Here is a 16,648-nt window from a genome sequence, read left to right on the forward strand (position 1 = left end):
ATCTAGGAACACCCCATTCAGTACTTTGAAGCTTGCATGCCTTAATGGCAAGTTTCTCACTTCCGGCGACAGGTTTACATCAATGGCCTTCGACTGAAAGATTTTGCGTGGTGTTTGACGCCAAGTCTTTTATTCACACCACGTGAATTGCACTGAAGTACCTTGAGGGTCATTATCATTATCAGTGATTCCTCTCGCGCTTGTTAACAATTTACATCATTGACTGGTAATCAAGCAATGTCTTTCCATGTTCAACTTTAGAACATTTCTCACATGGATCGACTTGTACTTCGAGTGAAGATCAGACGAGATTGAAGACCCCAGATCTAGTTTCATCCATCCGGGTTGCGATATATATCTAGGGAAATAAAGACATTAAATTTACAGCACTGCAGCACAGATAATCATCCTACCAAAAGGATGATGGCTCTATCAGAATCATCAGTCTACACTTAGACGATTGTCTGTCCTATACAGTACATGAAAATGAATTTATAAAGCTGAGCATGGGAATGCCTGCCTCAGCTAGATCATGAAAAACAATATGAAGATAATGTATTGTATTGTATCTTATTACAGGTCTCCTCCCAGCATTGAAAGAACTTCGGATCCTCATAATAAAGCATTTCACCCGACACCAAAAGGTTAACGGCCTCATACTTTAGGGGGCAACTGTTATAGACATTTTTGTGCCTTACAACTCCAAGCATGAAATTTCCATAAACCAAGGGCTCCTAAGTCCCTAAAAGTGTTGTTCTAACCCCTAAAGGAACAAGGTCAACAGATTACAGCTTCTCCCAGAAGTTCTCCACCTGAAACTGCTCAGAATAAGTCAAAACAGGATCATTTCAACTGCTCCACTGGCTAGGTGCGTTGCATTGCACCTAAATACACTGGCTAGGTGCATTGCGATGCACCTAAATATACTGTGAGGGTGCGTTGGGCGAGAAATGACAAATGGCAGTGTCATTCCGCGAGGTGGAGAGACATTGGAAGCTTCCAGAATCTTCTCCTGTGACACTTGCCTCACTGAATTCGACCAAGGATGAGTAAGAGGCCTTCAGTTTCCAAGTGGAAGCAAGAACTGATAGAGAGAAGACATTAATCAAATCACAAGCTGACTCATCCTCCTTACACATATCTATATATGGATCCCTCATCCCAGAGATCCAGAGGCTGGAATTTTGCACATTGTAAGGAATTGCTGTTGGTTTTCAGACAAACATCAGAGTATTGGGTGATCTATGCTTTGTTGGAGGTGAAGAGGGGCTTCTTTGCTGGGAGGTTGATGCTGGGTCAGGAACCATCGGTTGTAACTCCTCTTGGATCTTTTCTTGTTTATCAATAAAAACTATTTGAGTTTTTCCTCCATGCTTCTGTATCATTGATGTTTGTTACATTTGTATGGTTAACTTAAATCTGATCCTAAGTTGTTTATGAATATTGATCCATGTCTTTGTATAGTGTTCTTCTTCTGTGATCTTACAGGTACTTGGTGAAGCTGGGCAAGTAAGGGAGCAGGTAGCTGGAGGCTGTCAAAGAAGAGAGGGATTGGATCAAAGGATTAGCGCAAGACATAGGTTGGTTCTTTCTATTCCTCTCTATCTATAGTTCATAAAGGAAATACAAAAGTAGTTTTTCTCTGTTTGTTTCTAAGGCAGCTGTCACACCTTAGTGGGATAGAGCAGTTCTAAGTAGACACTTTTTGCGGTAACACTAGGTCCTTCTTAAAAGCTTGTGCATTTCTCTAGATTTTAACTAAATAATTATGCATCTAAAAGATGAATAACAGATTGCAAGAGTCATTCGTCCCATTGGATAATAGATGCTCTTTTGTGAAATTCCTCGGGTGCAGCCTAAGTAACATATCTGCATCCTCCTAAACATAACAACAATAGAAGAAAGTAGAAACAAAGACATGAAGATTACCCATAATAGAGAAGTTATTGATGCAATGAAATAACCAACTCCACATCCAATGAAAGAACAAATAGGAAGTAATCCTACAGTAAACATGTAGGAGAAAGCAACATCAAGAGAAAGCCGCAACAATAAAAAATGCTAAGTGCCAAAAATAAGGAGGCCCAACTCAAAAACGGATCAGGTGAAGAGTTAGTAAGTGATCTGTCCCAAGCGAAGAAGTGAGACTGAGATGAATTTCTGGAATTGGATCGAGCCCAACAAGGTAGAACATCCACTTTTGGACAAAATTTTAACTTCCTTGTTTTTCTCATGATAGATGTGAGAGAAGGAAATCTAAAGGAATGATTGAGAAAGAGTTTTGATTCGTTATTGCTAGGAGAGAAGATTCAGATTTTGAATTTTACACCGGTTGTCGGCCCATTCGATAATAAATTTAGAGTCCACAAATATGGCAATGCTTGTCAATCCAATCCATGAAGCACAATAGAGAGTGCCCCATAAGGCCAGAAGCTCGGCCCTAGCATTGAAACCCTTTCCACCAAACCAAGGGAATCTAAAGAGATGGTCAGGTTCTAGATAAATGATCATTCTACAACCACATGAACCAAAGGAACTAGCTCCATTAAAGAATCCAAATGGAAAGGAAGACCAAAGATAAAAGGAGGAGCGAGAGGGGTGAGGAGAAGGGAAGGCCTCACGAGAAAATTCTTTGAAGTATGCCATGATCAAAGACTTGATTCTATAGATAGAAGACTCAGAGGAATCAAAGATTATTGCATTATGTGCTCTCGAGATGACCAATAAGATAAAAAATTGAAGGGTCTTGAGGGATTTATGCATAACAAACCAATGATGGAGGTAGTTAGGGTTGTGATCCCAGATCAAGACAACTGTAGATTCAGAAGCCTAAGGAATTCAAATATATGTTTGTAAAACATAAAGATGCAACTGACTTAAATGAATTGTTTTTTGTTCCCTTTAACATACATAAAATTGCCCAGAGGTGAGAATCCATCCCACTAGAGTGCGTTAAAGCGAAATGGAACCATATATTTCTTCGCCATTTTTTAATAGCTGATTCTATTCTAATTTTATTATAATTGGTTGTATTTTTATAAAAGGGAAACCCTTATCTAGATTGCATGTTCTATGAACCTGCATACATTTCTACTCGGGCCCACCGTTTATGTCACTCTTTGAATAGATGAACGTTGGTGTTATTACAAGAATTATTTATTGTCAGAAAACTTTTACAACAGATAACTACATTTAGTGCAGAGTTCAAGACATGGAATTTGGACTATCCATGGGTCTTATGTAGACACACAAATCCAGGATGGAGCAAGTTAGGTTGGAGTAAGTTATTTCGAGAGTGTTAACAATGTGGAAACCCTATTACAATGTAAAAACATGGTTTAAGTTTCAATGAAATGGGAATATCAATGCATATGATACTGTCCACTTAGAAAAATAACCAAAAAAATAACCATATATATATATATATATATATATATATAGGATTAAATAAGTTATAAGTTGGTGAGTATGACATATTGACTTCCAATATGTGATTAAGATGTAGTAAAGTTCATGATTATAATAATAATAGTTGTAACAATTTTTAAGTTTTGCTTGGTGTGTGTGTGTGTGTATATATATATATATATATATATATATATATATAGATAATTGATTTGAGATTTTATTTTATATTAATATATTATTATTTTATAAATTAAATTAATTATTTGTTATTAAATATAGAGAAATGAATATCTACTTTAATATTTGAATTTTAAATTGTTTAATTATAATCTTTTAATAATTATATATATATATATATATATATATATATAATTGATTTGAGATTTTATTTTATATTAATATGTTATTATGTTATAAATTAAAATAATTATTTGTTATTAAATATAGAGAAATGAATTTCTATTTTAATATTTGAATTTTAAATTGTTTAATTATAATTTTTTAATAATATATAATTAATTATTATTTATAATTTGTTTTTACCAAAAATGTTACTCCAGTTGTTTATCTAGTACAAGTTAATATATTTTTAAAAATGTATAATTCAATCAATTTTATCTTATTAAGGTTATTTTGGATTTTAAATATTTTCATTATAACTATTGACTTATATAAAAAATTGAAATTTTGTTTAAATAAATTATAAATTGAAAATTTGTTTAAATAAATTATAAATATTATGTAATTATTTCTAGTTAATAATCTCGAAAATTTAGGATTTAAAAATTAGTTAAATTTATTATAAATTAATGATAACTATTATTAAAGTAACAATCTAGATAAATTACTAGTAATATGAAATTTTAAAAAATAAAAGATTAATTATAGAGTTTTTGAATTATTATATATAAAAATAAAAATAAAAATTTATGGTTTATTATAATAATATTAAGAGGAGTGAAATGATAATTTGGATGTATGATGATGATGACTATGATGATTAATGCCCACTAAGGCTTATATAGCCTATCAGACCTTAAGAAGGTAATAGATTAAGTAGGATTCTTTAACGTTTTATTTACATGCTCAAAAAGAGGTGAGAGAAATCTTAAGAAGGTTGTTAAAGAACAATAACTATAGTGGTAGCTAGCCGGTTTAATTCCCCCTCCATCCAAGTTCTATTATTTGAATACATGTTAGATTGTGTGGAAAAAAATTGAATAAGTTGAAATGTGTGACTAGTAATTCCTATAAGCTTGAATGGGATTGAATGTGAGTATAAGGTAGACAATCTAAGAGAAAAAAAAATAATGTGACTACAAGATGGACAATCTAAGAGAAAGTGTTTTAATGTGAATACAATATTCAACCCTTAGGCTTGGTGGAAAACTCTTTCATGTGAATATAAGATGGAAAATCTAAGAGAAATTGTTTTTTATCTTCAACCCTCCTATTATTGGTGACAAAATCTTTCATCCCAAGGTGTTTTGAGAATTCACCAATTCCTACACAAGTGAAAAACTCTTTCATGTGAATATAAGATGGACAATCTAAGAGAAATTGTTTTTTATCTTCAACCCTCCTATTGTTGGTGACAAAATCTTTCATCCCAAGGTGTTTTGAGAATTCACAAATTCCTACACAAGTGACAAACTCTTTCATCCCATGGTGTTTTGAGAATTCACCAATGCCTAATTTCACTATGAAGCTCATGAGAATTAGTTCTAATATTGGAAATGTTCATTTTCATCTTAACACTAGTCAAGACATAGAGATAATTTTGGTTTTCCAGATGGGGGTTGATCACCTCCTTATAATATTGCACTTTCCTTTTTTCCTTCCAACTCTTTATTTTCCCACAATTTATCTTTAAATTTGGAAGCAATATTATTTTTGATATTATTTGAATTCTGCAAGATGATCTCCTCTTTATTCCCCAATGGTCTAGCCAAGACTCGACATCCTTATGCCACCCTCACTTCAGTTGAAGGTGGAGGTTTTGGCTAAAGTTAGAAGCAATTTTAGGAAACCCATTTGCATCCATATTGTATAACTTCTTATATATAAGATACCTAGTGATTAAATAAAATATTGAAGCAAAATTAAAAGAGGAAAATAAATTATTTATAAAGTGAATGAGTACCTTTTTATTGATCTCTTGTGATACATTTTCACTTGGTAATGTTCTTTTAATATTTTCCAATTATTATGATTTATATGTTTTCATGATACATTTTGTAAAGTATAATTGTTAATGTTTTCATGTTTTTCATTTTTTCATTTAACTAATAATATTTTTAAATGTGATTTATTTTATTTTTATTTTTATTTAATTGGTAATGTATTTATATGATATTTGTTAAGATATAATTTAGTATAATAGTTTTAACAGCATTTTAAAGTTAGAGAATTGCATATTCCACAATTTGGAAGAATGATTAAAATGAATTCAAATATTCTATAACAAGTTCAAAAAAGTAAGACATGCAACAAGTTAATATGTAAGAAGTTAATGTTTTCATATGATATTTTTGGGAAACATGTTACATTAATCTTTATTGTGATTTATAATTTTGTATAAATATTAATTTTACTATTCTAGACTAAGTTATGATGAGGATAATTTGGTTAATATTGATAAATGTGTATAACCATTCAAAAAACAAAAGTGAATTGAAATTATATGACTTCTTGAATATGCGTAACTTTAAATGAATATAAAGATTTATTATTAAATTTTAGACACAATGAGGTTTATATGGTTAATTAAGGGAGGATAAAGGAATTTGGAACCTTATTTAGTGCTAAAAGGGCAATGGAATATAGATACGACCAATAAATAGTTGTAATGTGTGGAAAAATAAATTTTAGTAATTATCTTATGTATTATTTGTCTTTTATACTTGTCCTCATAATAGAATCTTTTGATATGATTAATGAGAGTAACAACTTGGAAATCGTGGCCAATATTAAAAACTATATTCGAACAATTATTTCCTTATATTAAAATGTTATTTATTCAGTCAAATCTAATTGTGATATTATAACGACTAAATGTTTTCTCCATCTATTTAACTCGATGCTAATATCTGGTTCTTTGTCTTGTCCTAGTGATGAACCACACTAGATGGTTCGAAACGCACTGACAAAACTCTGATGATGTGATTTTTACCAGAAGTTTTCTTAGTTTTCATGATCATGGCAGAGCTTGAAAATGCAATTCCAGTTGATATGAATGATGGGTTGAAATATAAAATGGATTCAAGATGGTTGTTGATCCTAACTCCTAATTAATGCTTATTGGATTTTCTTGCTTTGAGGATGTTGCATTTTGAAGATAGGAAGAATGGAGATAAAAGTCTAACCATGGGCATTAAGAAAAGGACATCAAAGATGATGTAACATACAATCACATAATATGTTAAACTGATCGATGTAACATGTGGTAGTAAAGAAGGCACTATTCATTCAAGCAACATGTGGAGATGATTAGTAAATAATTTTTGATATTTTGTTGGAAGAATTAATCATAATAGATCTGACAAATATTGAAATTTTTTACTATGAATATTAATTCTTTTTAGATCTCAGATTCTTTATTTGTTGTTTGTATGCTTAAATATAAACTAGCTGAATTCAAGAGATATAGAGTGAAAATAAATACACACACTAACCAAAATAACCACAATTTTTCCCTTGGGAAAGCCTTATTGGAGAAACCTAGCTAGAAGGTGAGGTTGCTTTGATCTCTATTCTCTAGTATGGAAAAATGTGTAGATACAAAGAAAGAGGTACTATTTATAGAGTTACCTAAGACCTATGTCTTATAAAGTTTCTACAAAATCTCAAGCCCTTTTTTATTCTCTCTAGCATCCCACTCCCAATTTCTTTGCTCAAATATGGAAGATAATATAATAACATGAAATGTAACCCCTACTCCTCCTAGTGGCCTAGTATTTAACATAACCCAATAGCTAACTATATGAAAGGTTTGACTCCCTCAAACCTCAACCAGAGTTACGATTTTGGACCTTCTAAAGTCTTTTTTAAATTCCACACATGGCTAGCCCCATATGCATGAGTAACGGGGATTAACATGGCATTGACTTGTACCATGGTGGTCAATATGGTATATCAAGTTGCGAGAGGCATAAATTTTTCATAAAAACTTCAAGTACCAGATCGTATCGCACAAACGATATTTTTTTTTACCACAGACAAACTCGTTTAATGCCTCAAAATGGCTCTGGAAGAATTCATACATAAAATTTTCAAATTAGGACCCATTGATAAAAAAAGACCGTGCAAGTTGATTCATTTAGTTCTTCCACTCTAAAAGCATTGAGATAGATGAAGAACACTATAATAATTCAATCTGAAATAAGAGAAATTATAAATGAGAAATAGTATCTGAATTCCCTAAATTACATATGAATGAAGTCAAAATTGGAACAAACTTACCCCTCAAAGAATACAAACCTATGAGAAGATAAAAAAATAAGTATAAAGCAATGGGTTTTAAGAAATGAATGATGATAACCTATTGCAATGCTCATAACCATGACAAATCTAGAATGATGAGATAAACATAAAAGAGTAATATATAGATATATAAAATTAAATATGTGGAAGTTTCTTAAACAAGTGTAATAAATCAATGAAAACATGATGGAGGCTTTTGTAATTAGGGAATAGTCATGATGAAATAACTTAGCACTCTACTTTTATATTGTAAATAAGCATGTGGCAAGAGGTTGTGGAATCACATATGTGATAAAAGAAAGAAACTATGTAAACTAATGAGAAAACACTTAGCATGAAGTGTATGAAGGAATGTTGTGAGAAATTCTATAATGAGAGTTTGAGAAGGACTATGCACAATTGACAAAACTAGTGATTACCCCAGAATTGGAAATGGGGCTATCATGAGGAACACATGCCCACAATAATGTGTGCTTGTTCTTAGGAGTTCACACATGTTCCTTGTTGTCTAGGCTCTGTAAGGCCCAAGCTACCAACTAGGACCCCAACGAGGCTACCTGATTAGTATTACTCAAAAGTGTGTGTGCATTATTAGGAAATATAATTATGTTAGTCTTATGCACTATGAAAACCTTAGCTTTGTGGAATTTGAAAACCCTACCAATGTGGAATATGGAAAATCCAACATAGTGAGTTCAAATTTGAGTGCATAATTAGAAAATGTGAGTAAACACACCATATTGACCATGCATCACAAGTTGGCGATGTTTTTTGATGTATATTGAAGTGAAATTTGAAGACATTACTTTTGTGCAATTTGAAAACACTCCTTTTATGGCATTTGAAAACCCTCGTATTGTGGAATTTGATGGAATGGAATCATACATATGTAATTGTTGTTTGTATCATTGTGACTAATTTATTGCCAACACTCTCTATCTCTCTATTCCCATTTACACATTTTCTAGTATCTCTCTCTCTCTCTCTATTTATATTTCCCTCCCTCTCAATTTGTAACGAGCACTTCATCGACTCTCATTGAAGAAATTTTATGAGCTTTATTATGATTGGGATCTCTAACCAATAGAAAATACGACTGAGAAGAACTATGACCATAGTAACTATGACATACAAGAACTATGAACTTCAAATCTTTAACCCTTAGGAACTATGATGCATAGTAACTATGACCTCAAGAACTTTGACCCTCATGAACTATGAACTCAGAAATCATTCCTTTGTTCATAGTTCCCTTGTCAATTAGGAAGTATGACTTTATTTTACAAGAATCATGACCATAAATTTGTCTTTATTTTTTGTTTGCTGAGATCACACGTAGCCCGTGAGAAACAACATTTGTATACCAAGAATAAAAATAGAAATTTTAAAATATTATCTTAATAAAAAAAAAGTGACAAAGAATATATCTCAAAGCATTTACAACTAAAAGTAACCTTATTGACATAATGGAATAATGAGCTTATCCTAAAAAGCCATATAAATACCAAATCCTAAGAAACCTTTTTATTAATAAAGTATTCCACACAATGTGAATGTATTAACCAACCACTCACATAGCCAAATCAAATATCATAATAATTAATTGAAAATATTTAAGAGGAAAATAATCTATGGCCATAGTAATATAGTCACTTGAAACAATATATTAGTACAAAAGAAAAATTGTACATAAAATGATTCCTCCCAACCTCCCATATATTATCCCTTCACTCTTTTTAAATAGATATCATGAATCAATTCTGATTTAATCTATGAAATAATAGTTATTAGTATCAAGTAAGATATAAATGTCTAGAACATATCAGAATGTATATTTACAAATGATATTAATAAAATAATTTTTTACCTAAGAGTATCTTAAAATAAATCTATATTTCTAAAACATATTTATTTTAGTATTTCTTATTTTATTAATATTTTTGTAATAATTTAGTAAACAATGATAGGCATCAATGTGATCAACATCAAAACACTTACTTCATAGTCAATCTCACATTGCCTAAATTTAAATAATAAAAATTAACTAAATTATAAATTTACTTTAAATTATTATTATTAATTATAAAAAGAATTAATATATTATTTAATCATATACACATTAAAACATGTAACGCTATTGTTATCCATGGAGATTCACCTCATTTTATGATAGAAATTGTTAATTTGTAAGTAACTCTTTTTACAATATAGACATCAAAACATTTACATTGTTGTAATCCTTCAGGATTTCTCTATAGTTAGAGATTTAGTTTGGGGATTTAGTTATAAATTAGGTATTTCTAGTTATAACTGTTTTTAGTTATTGTTTTCAAGTATAAATGTAACCTTCATTGACTGAATTAAGATATAGATCACAACGTTTGAATCAATAGAATTCTCCAGACTTCTTATCAGTGGTATCAGAGCCTGGATCGAACTCTATTGAACCAGAATGCCTAGATCCTCCATTGTTGTAAACCAACGAAGAAGATGTGCTTGCTGACCTGAATACTTAACTGTTAGCAGCGTTGGTAGAAGTGTGACCTGGTAGTGTGCGCAACAACATTGGTGGAGTCAGCAGCGTTGGTAGAGGTCTGCTTGGTGGAGATTCTGCTCTGGTTGTTTTTAATATACAACCATTAGGGTTTTTTTTTCCTGTAAGTTAATACATAAAATAATTTATTTTTTCTAAAAAGAAGGAAATTTATGCTACAACGATGGAAACATAATTTTTTTAAAAGAATTTTTTTCTTGTAACCATAACAGTTTTTTTAAGAATTCTATCATTATCTGAAAAAAAAAGATGAACTCGTTGGTCTCTTTAATTGGGATTGTTCTGTCCGGAAAGGAAAATTACCAGGAATGGTTCAGGAAGGTTAAAAATACACTTATTTTTAATGATTTGTAGTATGGAATCTATGAAGGAAAAGAAGGGAATTCACTAGATCAACCTGACGAGGAGAAACATTTAGCAAAATAGAAAAGTAAGGATAAAAAGGACTATGCCTTAATTTCCACTTCAGTCTCAGAAGAGGTAAGCAGATACATTGCTCATAATAAAACAACATATGATGCCATAAAAAAACTAAAAGAGCTTTATGATTCACATTCTTAATTGGAGATAATTCAGTTACTGTTGAAGTTATTTAATTTGGAAATGAAAGATAATGATCCTCTAAAGTTTGCTTCTATAATTAAAGCCATCAATCATGAAATTGAATCTACTGGAGTTAAAGTTGATCTATCATTGCCTTTATAAAATCTCTTTACCCTAGTTATTCACACTACTTGGAATCTCTCCAAGCTAGTGGGTAGTTAAAAGATTTAGATTTTGATAAATTAGTAGGGAAAATTGCAGAAAGAGAGAAGGCTTTTGGCAAGAAAGAAACATCACATAATTCTAATACTGAAACCATATGTCTTGCTCAAAAAGACCAAAAACTTCAAGAAGAATTTGAAAGAAATACTAAGGGTAATAGAGGTCGAGGTAGGATGAATTATAGAGGCAGGGACGCAGAAATATTCAGTGAGATAGACAACAGAATGATAAACAAAGAAATTTTCATGATAAAACAGCTATAAAATGCTTTAGATGTGGTAAAATTGGACATACAACTACAAATTGTAGAATTCGCTAGGAGAAAATTAATGAAAGAAGGGAACAAATTCTTGAAAAGAAAGATCATCTAATTCTAGAAAAAGGGCAGTTTTCTGAGAATGCACATTATGTTGTTGCTCATTGTAATTTTCATATGGAAGATATATTTAGTACCTCTTTTACTTCATGGCATGACAGTTGGATTTTAGACACAGGTGCCACTTGTCATATATTTTGCTGATAAGTCTCAAATCAAACCATCGGGGATTGGTTCTATTCAGTTAAAAATTCATGGACTTTCTGATTATACTTTGAATGATGTTCTTTACATTCCTCAATTGCAAAGAAATTTATTATCTCTTGTACAAATAAGACAACAGGGACATTCCATCCACATATTTGATGGTAAAGTGGAAATTCAAAGAGTAGCCGACAATAAAACTGTAATGACTGGTGTATAAGAAGATAAATTGATGAAATTGAAAGGTGTGTCCTCTGTTACATTGAACACAAATTATTTGGTTAAGCAAAATGATACTCTGTCATCTTCTTTATTGTCGCATGCACCCTTTGGTCATATTAATTATGAAAGTATTAGAATAATGAGACAGCAGGGGATTAAAGGACTTCCAACACTTCCCAGAAAATTGACCCCATGTAATGCTTGTATATTGGGCGAGCATCACAAAAAATCTTTTCAGAATTCTACTTCTCGAACTACAAGAAAATTAAGTCTCATACACTCTGATTTGTGTGGACCTATGCCTGTACCAACTGCGAATGGCAATAAATACATACTGAATTTTATTGATGATTATTCGAGGATGTGTTGGGTTTATCTGCTTAAGGAAAAATCACAAGTTTTTGATGTTTTTAAAAATTTTCATCTCTTGATTACAAATGAAGCTCAACTAAATATTGGTACTATAAGAACTGATAATGGAGGAGAATATACTTCACATGTCTTTGAAAAATATTTGCAAGAGAATGGCATCAAACACCAGCCCACAATACCATATAATCTGCAACAAAATGGTGTTGCAGAACGAATGAACAAAACATTGCTTAATATGGTAAGTTCAATGATGTTTTTTAAGAATATAAAATTGATGTTTTGGTGAGAAGCAGCGCTCTATGCAGCATATATTAGAAATCAGTGCCCATCCTCTGTCATTAATAATAAAACTCCATATGAAATGTGGTATAATTGTCTTCCTGCTATTAAACATTTCAGAGTTTTTTGGTTCTCAATGTTATGCTTTAATTCCTAAACAACATAGGAATAAGTTTAGTGAACGGAGTAGAAAATGTATTTTTTTAGGGTATTCTATGACTTCTAAGACATACTGATTATATGATGAAGAGAGCAAGAAATTTATTTCGTCAAGAGATATAATTTTTCTTAAATCTGATAAAGATTCCCTCACTGTTGATAGACAACTTAATTAGATAGAAAAGTTTGTGCCTCAAGAGTTTGATTATGAATCAGATAATATACTTCCACATCCTCAAGGGGGGATACCTATATTAGATCAGTCTGTGGAGTTTCCTTCTCTCAATGATGATAATTCTGCTATTGATGAGAAATTGGTTGATGCGTCTTTCTACAGACATGACAGGGACATAAACGACAACAGAGTTGAAAGGGACAGAAATGGCAAGAACTGAGACAAATGAAGAAGATGAGAAACTTCCTACACAACCTTTGTGAAGATCATCTCGTATTCGGAAATTTTCGAAGAAATATGGTGAGTTTAAGACTCGAAGTTCCTCAGGTAACTATTCTCATTGCGAATTTAACTTTTCTGTGGATTGTGAACCTACTTGTTTTGAAGAAGCTACTAGTTATGATTAGTGTAAAGATGCAATGCAAAAGGAATATGATGCTCTCATAAAAAATGGCACATGGAGGCTGGTGGATCCTCCTGTTGGCATCCAACCTATTGGTTTCAAATGGATTTAGAAAACTAAGTATAAAGTTGATGGTTCACTAGATAAACACAAAGGCAAGACTTGTAGCGAAGGGATATGCACAGAAAGAGGGTATTGACTATATAGAGACATTTGCTCCTACAGCTAAATGGGGCACTATTAGATCTTTGTTTGCTATTGCAGCTTAGAAAGAATGGAAAATTCATCATATGGATGTCAAAACTGCTTTTTTAAATGGAGATTTGAAAGAAGATGTTTACATGTTTCAGCCATAAGGTTTTTCCGTTAAAGGGAAAGAACAAAAGGTTTGCAAACTAATGAAGTCTTTGTATGGCTTGAAACAAGCGCCACGAGCATGGTATGAGAAACTAACTGAACATCTTCTAAAGTTAAATTATAAACATTTTGACCTAGATGATGCAACTCTTTTCGTTAAGAAAGTTGGAAGATCAGTTGTATATCTAGTTGTATATGTTGATGATTTGATGATCACAGGAAACAATGATGAATATATATCATCTATTAAGAAGGAATTGAAAAAGGTTTTTGATATGACAAATTTAGGTTTACTTCATTATTATCTTGGAATTGAAGTTGATAAAAAACCACAACATATTTTCATCTCTCAGAAGAAGTATGTTGGTAAGTTATTGAACAGATATAGTATGATGGATTGTAATCCTCTTGCTACACCAATGGAGTAGAATTTGAAACTTACTTTAGAAGAAGGAAAATAATTTGAAGATCCAACAATGTATAGGCAACTTGTTGGAAGTTTGATTTATTTATATATTACTCGTCCTGATATAACATTTGTTGTAGGAATACTTTCCAGATTTATGCATCATCCTTGTGAGGGGAATTTTGTGGTAGCAAAAAAAGTACTAAAATATTTAAATGGAACCCAAACTTACGGCATCAAATATACCAAAGTTTTAGACTTCCATCTTGCTGGTTATTCAAATTCTGATTTTGATGGAGATAAAGAGAATGGAGTCTCTACTTCTAGCTATTTGATGAATCTTGGATCAACAACCATCAGTTGGAGATCACGCAAGCAATCTGTTCCTGTTGATTCTACCACTGAAGCTGAATATGTTGCAGCAGCTCAAGCCACTAAGGAAATCATTTGGCTTCGGAAAATACTTGAAGATTTGCAGGAGAAACAAAAAGCTTCAACTCCTTTATTTGTTGACAACTCTTCTGCAATTCAATTGGCCAAGAATCCAAAGTTTCATGATCGAACCAAACATATCAACACCAAGTATCATTTGATTCGACATCATGTAGAGGCCAAAAAAATTCATCTGACACATTGTCCAACATCAGAACAAATTGCAGATATCTTTACTAAAGCATTGGGACGTGAAAAGTTCGAAAAATTTAGATTTTTACTTGGTATGTCAGATGTCCCTTCAGATTAAGGGGGGAAATGTTGTAATCCTTCAAGATTTCTGTATAGTTAGAGATTTAGTTTGGGGATTTAGTTATAAATTAGGCATTTCTAGTTATAACTATTTTCAGTTATTGTTTTCAAGTATAAATGTAACCTTCATTGAATGAATTAAGATATAGATCACAGCGTTTGAATCAATGGAATTCTCCAGACCTCTTATCAGAACTATGATAAATCTCACATTTTCAATATTTAAAACCTAAAATTTAGCTAAAATATAACTTTATTTTAAATTATTACTATTATTACTTATAAAAAAGATATAATATATTAGTTAATCATATATGCATTTTAAAACATGTAATATTATTTTTATCCATAAGTATTTATTCTACTTTATTATAAAAATTCTTAATTTGTAAATAGCTTCTTTTACAATACCATGGCGTGTAAATACCACATGCCCAATTAAACATAATGGAATCCATCTTCATGACTATGACCCCACACATAGAGAAATATAGAATAGTAGGGAAAAACTAAAAAGAAAATGGCATATCCATATTATATACTTAATTGATAAGTTATCTTTATTTTGCAAGACATTTATTAAATTATTTAAATTTATATGATTTTTTTTCTTTCTTAATTATTTACCTCTAATGGTATGTTTTCAACAAGAACATGTGTTTGTATCTAAGTTTTATACAAATTTGAATTACTATAAAGTTTTTTACAAATTTTAAATTCATCAATTAAGACAATTATAGTTCACAATATGGCAGACGCGATTTACATACGTCACTATTTTAACTACCAATCAAGTTGAAGAGTTTGTAATTACCAAACAAGATCATTACATTCGTATCACCACATAGAACCTTGCCATACAACAATGTATTAATAATTTTTATTTTTATTTTGAATTTATGTCTTTTTTTCTAAATCAAACTAACAAAAATAAATTGAGTATTATAGAATGACTTGGCATATTTCAATTAAAAATCCATAAATATTTTACCCTCCTTTAATAGTTAAACTATTTTCCCATTTATCTTATTTATTGAAAATCCTTGTCTAATATATTCTTATGACTAGATATAACGTAAATCTTATAACTAAACATATTGGGAGGCTAAATAAATTTAACGAAGCATATTCTTATGACTACATATTATGTAATAAGATATTTAAAAAAACGTTTAATTTCAAAATAATATATTTGACAGATAAACAATAAATAAATGATTTAATATAAGAAATATTCATCTTGGTTTTTTCCATTTCGTCGTAAAAAAAAAGAAGAAATTTTCCTTGTTTTATTTACCCACCCAAAGGTCTTACAAATTTCAAGAAAAAGAGAACTTTTGCATTTTGGATTCATTCCTTTTATTCATTCATTGATCAAAGGTGGATTGAGTTTTATTCATTTATTAGTCGTAGTTCTTGCAATAAAAGTAAATGAATAGTTTTTTTTATTGCATATTTAATGTGTCAAAAATATTACTTTGAAGTTATGGAATCAAAGTTAAGTTAGTTTTGGTAGTAAATGAATATTTTTTTTATTGTATATTTAATTTGTCAAAAATATTACTTTGAAGTTCTGGAATCAAGGAGGCTAGGTTCTTACTTACATGAGGTCAATTTTGATAGAAATCACTAAAACATCTAATATATTAAAGTATTCTCTCTCGACGAAAAAAATTAACACATTATTTGAACCAACAATTTCAAAAAAATGTTGCCAACTAAATAGAGAAATTCCTACCACCAACATAAGAATATGATGTGAATGGAATCTTATAGTGTACAACTGATCTTGAGAGTGATTT

This window comes from Pinus tabuliformis, chromosome 9 (genome assembly GCF_031772625.1).
Source record: "Pinus tabuliformis cultivar Carrire ecotype Pingquan chromosome 9, CPIR1, whole genome shotgun sequence".
NCBI lineage: Eukaryota > Viridiplantae > Streptophyta > Pinopsida > Pinales > Pinaceae > Pinus > Pinus tabuliformis.